The sequence below is a fragment of the Salvelinus namaycush genome, chromosome 13 (genome assembly GCF_016432855.1).
Source record: "Salvelinus namaycush isolate Seneca chromosome 13, SaNama_1.0, whole genome shotgun sequence".
Lineage (NCBI taxonomy): Eukaryota > Metazoa > Chordata > Actinopteri > Salmoniformes > Salmonidae > Salvelinus > Salvelinus namaycush.
Window position 1 is genome coordinate 15,564,857 of NC_052319.1, and position 9,921 is coordinate 15,574,777.

Genomic DNA, 9,921 nt, shown 5'->3' on the forward strand with positions numbered 1-9,921 from the left:
CCTCTTGGTGGTGGCATCGGCTGTTGCTGAGCTTCTAACTTTGCATTAGCTAAATCCAACTCTTTGTTTTGAATCCTCTTTGCTATATTCCAGTTGAAACATGTATGGTTGAATGTAACAATGTAGCTAATAGATGCTCCATCATCAAATTCATGTTGATGAGAGGAATCACTTGAAGCCATTGCGTCTGGTAAGTTCTTTCAGTTTTGCCCAAAGGATTGTTGTTAGTGTCCGCCTCCTTTTCAAAAAAGCCTGCCTTAGTGGAGGGACGGGGGCCAGAGCATGAAGCACTACCCAACACAAGTTGTAGTCTTCCAGAGACTGGACAAAATGTGTCTGCTTGTATATTTAGCAATGAATCCCCCAATAGAAACATTGCTGAAAGACGTCCAATGGCTCTATCGAAAAGTACAACCATATCTACAAACACAAAAATGTATTGTGTGATCAGTTTAACATAGAGCCTTCGCGAAATGCCACAAAGCAGGAATACGTTCATTTTTAGATCCCCCCCCCCCCCCCCCCCATCAATACACCGGAAGCCGTCATGGGGTGTATCATTCAGGGAACAAAGCCCTGACCTGCCTTCCTCCTGGGTAATTATGTGTGAAACACATCTCACTGTCCTAGAAATGCCTCAGACATGATGAAAACAAGCCCAGATTCCCCCAGGGTGAAATTTCCCTTTAATCATATGGCTCAGTGAGTAGCTGTACATTTTTCAATTCAAGGACCTTAAGAACACTTTGCAAGATGAAGTTCATTAATAATGAAGCACAGTACTAGGTGTGGAATGTTTGATTGATTTACATGTACTGAAAGACAATACATTATTCCTATGAATAGATTATTAGTATTATTATATTTCCAAATACATGAGCTGTGCTTGATTTAGTTTGTCCAATACAATCCAACCAAAAGAATAGTCTCGAAGGTGTAATTTCCACACTAAATAAAACATTATGGTTGGAAACATCATCACAAGAGTTTCAGAATCATTTGTATTATCACTTTAATTCAGTTTACTCTTAAAATCCCTTCTCTACAGCATGTGTCGATCCTCAGGTCAGTTGTTGCCCAGCCTCCCCTCCCACCCCTCTGGCATAGGGCTAATCTCAATGTCTAAAAATACCTTCAGTACCGTAACAGAAGTGATGTATGCCCCCATCCTGTGAGGACAGATGTCACAGAGTCAGCAGGGGAGACGGGACGCTCTCCAAAAAATGACCCCTCAAAGTAAGCATCGCTCTTGCAAGTAAAGTAATCACTTCTAAAACTGGCTGGCAGGCAAATGTTTGAAGCATTTTTTTAGAGGATGCACACAAACTTAAAAAACGAAAATGATTAAAAAGTATTGTTGATGGAGAGATTAAGGACAGATCTGCTTCTTTCTCTGCACACATTTCTAAAAACTCTACCACTCCCAGACTGCATCAGTGGAGGTTCCTCAGTGAACTTCATGAACATTAAAATAGTGAAACATTATTATGATTTTTAGATAAAGCAAAATATATTCACATCACCAAATAATTCATTAAAACACACTGTTTTGTAATGAACGTCTAGGGTAGCCGCAGCAGCGCTCTGTAGGGTAGCACCATGGTGTTGCCAGAGGACAGCTAGCTTCTGTCTTCCTCTGCGAACATTGACTTCAATAAAAAATCTAGGAGGCTCATGGTTCTCACCCCCTTCCATTACCCAGTAATTATGACAACTTCCGGAGGACATCCTCCAACCTATCAGAGCTCTTGCAGCATGAACTGACATGTTGTCCACTCAATCAAATATTCAGAGAATCAATCTAGTACTGAAAGCATAAGCTACAGCAAGCTAGCACTGCAGTGCATAAAATGCGGTGAGTAGCTGACTCAAAGAGAGAGACAGAAAATAGTTGAATAGTTTTGAACAAATTAATTTCTTCCAAAATAAAGGAGAAATGAGTGAGAGAGATATATTTGGTTGTATTTGTTTTAAACTTTCACTTTCACTTATCTAGCAAATGCAGCTAGCTAGTTTAGCCTACTCAAACACCCAACTCAAACAGAGAGGGATACTATGTTAGCTAGCTGGCTATGGCTAACCAACAATCAAGGTAAGCCTTTGGTCTTATAAATGTATTACCACCGGGGCCCGCCGGTGTAACTTCTAAACTGCTTTCTGACTGTACACTGTACTGCATGATTGTAGCGGGTTTACTAATGCGTTAGTGTTGACTGTGACAACAACGTAGGCTGTGTGTAGCGGTTAGCGGTCATGATATGAAGGTTTGGCTTGGAAAGTTTTTTTCGCCTAGTCACAAACAGCTGATGTGTTGTACACTGAAGTCCACAAGCGAAGAGAAAAGATGAAAAGAGGAGAGCGCGTAGAGAGTTGCGATTAGGAATTACACTACCATTCAAAGGTTTGGGGTCACTTAGAAATGTCCTTGTTTTTGAAAGAAAAGCATATTTTTCGTCCATTAAAATAACATCAAATTATCAGAAATACAGTGTAGACATTGTAAATGTTGTAAATGACTATTATAACTGGAAATGGCAGATTTTTAATGGAATATTTACATTGGCGTACAGAGGCTCATTATCAGCAACCATCACTCCTGTGTTCCAATGGCACGTTGTGTTAGCTAATCAAAGTTTATCATTTTAAAAGGTTAATTGATCATTAGAAAACCCTTTTGCAATTATGTTAGCACAGCTGAAAACAGTTAAACAATTAAAGAAGCAATACAACTGGCCTTCTTTAGACTAGTTGAGTATCTGGAACATCAGCATTTGTGGGTTCGATAACAGGCTCAAAATGGCCAGAAACAAATACCTTTCTTCTGAAACTCATCAGTCTATTCTTGTTCTGAGAAATGAAGGCTATTCCATGCGAGAAATTGCCAAGAAACTGAACATCTGGTACAACGCTGTGTACTACTCCCTTCACAGAACAGCGCAAACTGGCTCTAACCAGAACAGAAAGAGGAGTGGAAGGCCCTGGTGTACAAATGAGCAAGAGGACAAGTACATTAGAGTGTCTAGTTTGAGAAACAGACGCCTCACAAGTCCTCAACTGGCAGCTTCATTAAATAGTACCCGCAAAACACCAGTCTCAATGTCAACAGTGAAGAGGCATGTGTCACCTTGAACGTGTCACTGTCTGACACCTTGATTACTCAAAATTCTCTTGACCTGTACACCTAATTTGTAAACTAGGTTGTAGCAACCTCATGATGGGTACAGGGAATATTCTAGTATCATGTACTGTACCAGCCTAAACCTATCGATGTTACATTGAGCTGGGTTAATGGAATATGAATGACAGTCAGCCAATATGCCGTAATAGAAATAAGGCCATGCTCATAAAAAATAAATAATCCTCCCTCATCTTAAATGGCACCGACCGCCACTGCTGTGCATCAAATGTAGCATGTGTACAAACTCAATACCCAATACTCAAATGTGCATAATTGTTTACCATTTGCTATAAATTGAGTACCAGTTATTTTCTAATGTCATATATTAATGGTCATTTTCTGTCGATTAGGCCCTCAGAACTGCCTCAATTCGTCTGGGCATGGACTCTAAGGTGTCGAATGTGTTCCACCGGGATGCTGGCCCATGTTGACTCCTATGCTTCCCACAGTTGTGTCAAGTTGGCTGGATGTCCTTTGGGTGGTGGACCATTCTTGATACGGGAAACTGTTGAGCATACGGGAAACTGTTGAGCGTGAAAAACCCAGCAGCGTTGCAGTTCTTGACACCAACCAGTGCGCCTGGCACCAACTACCCCGTTCAAAGGCACTTAAATATTTTGTCTTGCCATTCACCCTTTGAATGGCATACACACAATCCATGTCTCAATTGTCTCAAGGCTTAAAAATCATTCTTTAACATGTCTCATCCCCTTCATCTACACCGATTAAAGTAGATTTAACAAGTGACATAAAAAAGTGATCATAGCTTTCACCTGGATTCACCTGATCAGTCTATGTCATTGTACACTCAGTGTAGATGTAGAGTAATAATCAAAGCTGCAATTTGAGATTTCAATCTTTTTATAGCAACTTCTGGAACTAGTTATCCAGTGCACAGCAGCCATTTTACACCAGAGTGCTTACCACACATCAGCTAATATAGCCAATGGATTGAGTTGAAACTGTTTATTACTCCTTTAAATCAGCACTATTAAAAAACCCTAGATTAGATGTCCACGCCTCAAGTAAATATAATTAGCATAATACAAATCTCACCATCAAAATCCGTCTGCTTAAAACCTCTTAGACATAATGTCCCCTGTTTAGGGTACCTGCGTGGTTTTGGTACCGGTTCCAACTGACATTTCTGCTTATAAATCGATCTGTGGACACTGTAGATCGAAATGGCTTGCATTGAGCGATAGCCCTGGTTCCCCTCGGACACAGTAGTATTATTATTTTTGCCTGATGTAGGATTTGAAATCTGAAACAACTTGAAGCTGGGATGTACCTCCTACCATTTCATTCGCTCTTCCGAAATATGTATTTTACAGTTATAAGGAAGGTGAAATCTTATAGTTAGTCATTTTATATTTTGATTATACTATATTTAGAAAGCATATAGGTAATTTCAAGCCTTCTTCAATACAGTTTTGTTGAATAGGAAACACATGATATCAAATATTTCACATTTTCATATTTGTATCATATTTGTACTGTGTAGTTGAGCTTGTGTCCTCAAAAGTGACTAGACATCTAATGTATAACTATTTTTACCAGAATGGTGAGATTTTAACATTTATTCGAGTATGCAGCATTAATAGTTATTGTTTATGGCCCTATAATGATAAATTATTACTTTTGGGGATTACGTAGATGACATTTTCGATTACATTTAGTTACATTTAACTTTAAAATAGAGATCCATCTCATCTACCAATGGCAGCCTTCCGCATCTGAGATGGAAGGTGGCCGAGCTACAGCGATGTTTGTCAGACCATCCAAAATCCCGAAAATCACAAACACCTACATGTTTTGCTATAGGACGCTGAAGGTCGCCTGATACCAGTAAAAAGTGCCAAAATATGGGGTTAAATATGGGTAAAAATAATTTCCTGATCTTTCTGATGTCTCTCAGATATAGGACATCACAAATTTCCTTTTGACACATTTTTGGACTATCTGTTGTTCACTGTGTTTCTATGGGTTATGAGCAGTAAGGCCAAATTCAACGTTTCATTAAAAAAATTGTATAAAACACCAGTCAAAAGTTTGGACACACCAACTAATTCCAGGGTTTTACTTTAAAAAACGTTTTTTTTTTAAATTACAATTTAGGGCTGTATTCAACTAAATCTTTGTGGACCGAAAGTCGTCTGTTCTTTCAACCAATCAATTGGCTGAAATGTTTAAATGTGTTTCTTTCCATATATAGACACTGTTTACTGTGTGTTTTTAAAATCAACTATACATTACCAGTCAAAGGTTTTGACGCATACTCATTCAAGGGTTTTACTTTATTTCTTCTATTTTCTACATTGTAGAATAATACTGAAGACAACAAAACTATGAAATAACACATATGGAATCATGTAGTAACCAAAAAAGTGTTAAACAAATCGAAATATATTTAATATTTGATATTTTTCAAAGTAGCCACCTTTTACCTTGATGACATCTTTGCACACTCTTAGCATTCTCTCAACCAGCTTCACCTGGAAGGCCAACAGTCTTGAAGGAGTTCCCATATATGCTAAGCCTTTTTCCTTCACTCTGCGGTCCAACTCATCCCAAACCATCTCAATTGGGTTGAGGTCGGGTGATTGTGGAGGCCAGGTCATCTGATGCAGCATTCCATCACTCTCCTTCTTGGTCAAATAACCCTTACACAGCCTGGAGGTGTGTTGGGTCATTGTCCTGTTGAAAAACAAATGATAGCGCAAACCAGATGGGATGGCGTATCGCTGCAAAATGCTGTGGTAGTCATGTTGGTTTAGTGTGCCTTGATTTCTAAATAAATCACTGACAGTGTCACCAGCAAAGCACCACCACACCATCACACCTCCTTCTCCATGCATCACGGTGGGAATCACACATGCAGAGATCATTCGTTCACCTACTTGGCATCTCACAAAGACAAGGCAGTTGGAACCAAAAATCTCACATTTGGACATCAGACCAAAGGACAGACTTCTGTCAGTCTAATGTCTTCTGTATACCACCCCTACCTTGTCACAACACAACTGATTGGCTCGAAGAAGGAAAGAAATTCTACAAACTAACTTTTAACAAGGCACACCTTTTAATTGAAATGCATTCCAGATGACTACCTCATGAAGCTGGTTGAGAGAATGCGAAAAGTGATCAAAGCTGCCATCAAGGCAAAGGGTGGCCACTTTGAAGAATCTCAAATATAAAATATATTTTGATTTGTTTAACACTTTTTTGGTTACTACATGATTCCATATGTGTTACGTCATAGTTTTTATGTCTTCACTGTTATTCGACAACATAGAAAATAGTACAAATAAAGAAAAACCATTAAATGAGTAGGTGTGTCCAAACTTTTGACTGCTACTGTATATATTTTTTAGATACCTGAAGGGGTCCTAAAATTCTAAATCAAGTAGCTAAATGACCCTTGGTATGACCATCTTTAAAAAATTCCATGTTAGCTTAGTAGAACCCCCACACTCACACACTTCCCCACCCTCCCTTAGGCTCTTAAGGATTAATTGATGTCTTCATGGTAGCCCAAGACATATACTTATTGCGTAACTATCTAAATGAGTAGCAAAGAATACTTCCTTTGATAAGATCGCTATATATTATTTTAAGTGTTATATATCGGCTGCTTCAGTATATTGACGTTGTGCAACTCTTGATTAATTCATTTTCTGAACAGCAACAAGGCACATTAATCTGCTTGGCCAGCTCTTCCTCCCTTATGTCCCTTTTGATGCACAGTTAAGTTCTTATGATTCTGGTCCCCCCACTTAAGCTCTGTGAACATTTATGTTGCACCTCATCTAAAAGTCTTATTGAGTTTCTATTATTCATAATTATCTGCTAACACTACATTCATATTAGATTACTAATTATATTTTTTGATACACAGCAATTTCCTGGGTGGTGCGGCAGTGAATTCTCCATATCCTGTCTTGACAGCGTAGCCCTTTGCAGATATGAATCTATGAGTAGCCTAATTGCTAGCTATAATTCATCCAGAGTTCAAAAAGTAGTAAAGTGCCACCATGATTAAAAACGTATCCCAGATATACAGAAATCTAAGCTTCATGATGTTTGTACACCTCCTTAATTTAAAGCAACATACAGGAAGAGTACATTATGTAGGCAAATCTTGTGTATTATCATGCCTTTGAACCAATCTGTATAAACCCCTGGGTGATGTCACGGCTGTTGAAATGAGCGGACCAAGGTGCAGCGTGGTGTGCGTACATTTTCTCTTTATTTTAGAACTGACGCCGACAAACAATAAACAATACAAAACAAACCGTGAAGCTCAAAGGCTATGTGCCCTAAACAAAGTCAACTTCCCACAAACACAGGTGGAAAAAAGAGCTACCTAAGTTTGGTTCTCAATCAGAGACAACGATAGACAGCTGCCTCTGATTGAGAACCACACCCGGCCAAACACAAAGAAAAAGAAAACATAGAAATAAAGAAACTAGAATGCCCACCCTAATCACACCCTGGCCTAACCAAAATAGAGAATAAAAACCTCTCTATGGCCAGGGCGTGACAGGTGATCAACATAAAGCAATGTCAACTCCCAAACAACAGCTTTGGACCAAAGAGCTCAGCTTGAACTTTATATACTTTGACTCACACACACAAAGCAGCCATTAAACATCCAGAACTATTTTGCTGGTGGGGAAATGTTGTCATGAAGAATAGCTTATTAAATGCTCCCAGTTGAAACTTGACTTTGATATGACAATCCTGAGCACACCATGTCACCACAAGGCAACACAATGAACAAATCAAACAGCACGCTAAGCTTTTATCACAAAGGAGGACACTCAACACTCAAATGCATTTTCTTTTTCCCTTATCTTGCTCACTCTTAGAGAAGGGGAGCTTTCAGAGTTTTATAGAATACTAAAATAAACATCAATAAAGCTATTTGTCTTTGGCAAGAATCACTGTGCGTCATCAAAGTCCGAGGGAGATTCAAAATAGTCAATCTCAGTCAAGACTGGGGAAGGGCGAGCTTCCACCAATCTTTGTAGTTTGTGTAAACCCCAGCACAAAGACTAATACTTCTTGTACTTGTATTTGGGATTCATAGCTAAATTAACTGTCCTGGCTGCAAATGTGATGGTGCAGAATGACTCAGGCACTCTCATCTCTCTCTGTCTTCTTGGCACTGGTCCCTGTTTGCTGAGGAGCTTCAAGCTACGGTCACAAATTTTGAAAGTGTGAAGCTTGAAATGAGCGGCGGTCTGAAAAGGGATCTGACAAGAAGTGTCCAACGGTCATGTCTGTTAGACCACACTGGGAATTATTTACGGTGATTCTCTTTTCCCAGAGAGGGGAGATCAATCAAGGCAAATGTCTGGGCCATAACTCCTGTCTGAGACCTGTCGGCTCAAACAGGCCTTATTGTGTCTCTCCACATGAGTGTCTGAGAGAGGGCTCAATTTTTGGGAGGGATATAAACCAGGCGCCAAACACAGCTAAAATATGTTACGGAAAGTACGGTAGCAGTAGGCCTACATATTAATAAAAAATGGTCTTGTTTGAGTGTGAACGATTGTTATGGACAGTATATGGATGGAAAGAGAATGGATTATTTAAATGAAGCTGTTGCGAGACATTCATATGCTCTAGGCTTGAGACCGAGTATTTAGTGACTGCGATGCAACCTGACCAGAGAAAATGACGTGGTTCTGTCAGTTTTATACTGTACGGCAGAAATAGATTATTTCCCCTGGAATCATGGTGGAGCTTAGAGATTTCAAGAGAGTGGCTTACATGGAAGCAATGCTCAGTTCATCGTTTCTCAGCTTGTTTACCATTCAGAACTAAATCTTCCCTGCAAGGGGAGCCATGCTTGATAAGTTTCACAGCAGTCTTTTGATAGTGGGCTCATCAGAGTTCTTGACAAACAGACTACACTATGGCTATGACAACACTCGGCTGTCTATTGATCTGGAAGACCAGTCACGGCTCACGAGTCGTGGAAAATACTTCTGAACCCGAGCAGCACTTTTCACTTAATAATACATTTATATATGTCATTTTCTAAAACTTGGAAATAGTACATTTGACTTAGAATGCCTTTTATTTGCTTTTAGTTGGATTTACCTCGTGGAAATAAATAAAACATTTGAGCTTCAAAATAATGCGCCAACATGAATAATTCAACAGTTAAGAAAACATTCAAGGTGAAGGGGACGTAAAGAGTAAATTCCTGCCACTTGAATCTGGTAATCCCACAGTGCAAAAGAAACAGAGAGTAAAGTTGTATTTCTTACTGCCGCTGAGGCTAGCTCAGATCTATCCTCTCTGTTTCTCAATGCCAGTGGTCTCCTGTCAGTTAAGAATGAAAAAAAATAAATAAACTGTAGTTACAGAGAGCTCTCAGTTTGAAAGCTGCTATTAATGTATGAAATACACTTATAGAGAAAGTCTATAACATGCACTATTGCAAAGAGGGCCAAAAGCAAACAAATGATGCACAATTCTGGGATCAAGGTATCTTCAGTTCTGGAACAGCTTTTGTTAAGTGCTATGCCTTGGCACAGCCATGCATCCTCTTACTACAAGTCTTTTCATTTTTATCTTGTGTTAGGAAATTACAAGATAGAGATAATTTAGTTATCTTCAGCAGAGATTAAATACATTTTGGTAGCAATTGTCTTACACTCCATTTAAGGTGTGATCTAAAAAAAAAAGGTGTCCGCCCTCAGGAGAGTGAATAATTATATTGCTGCGTA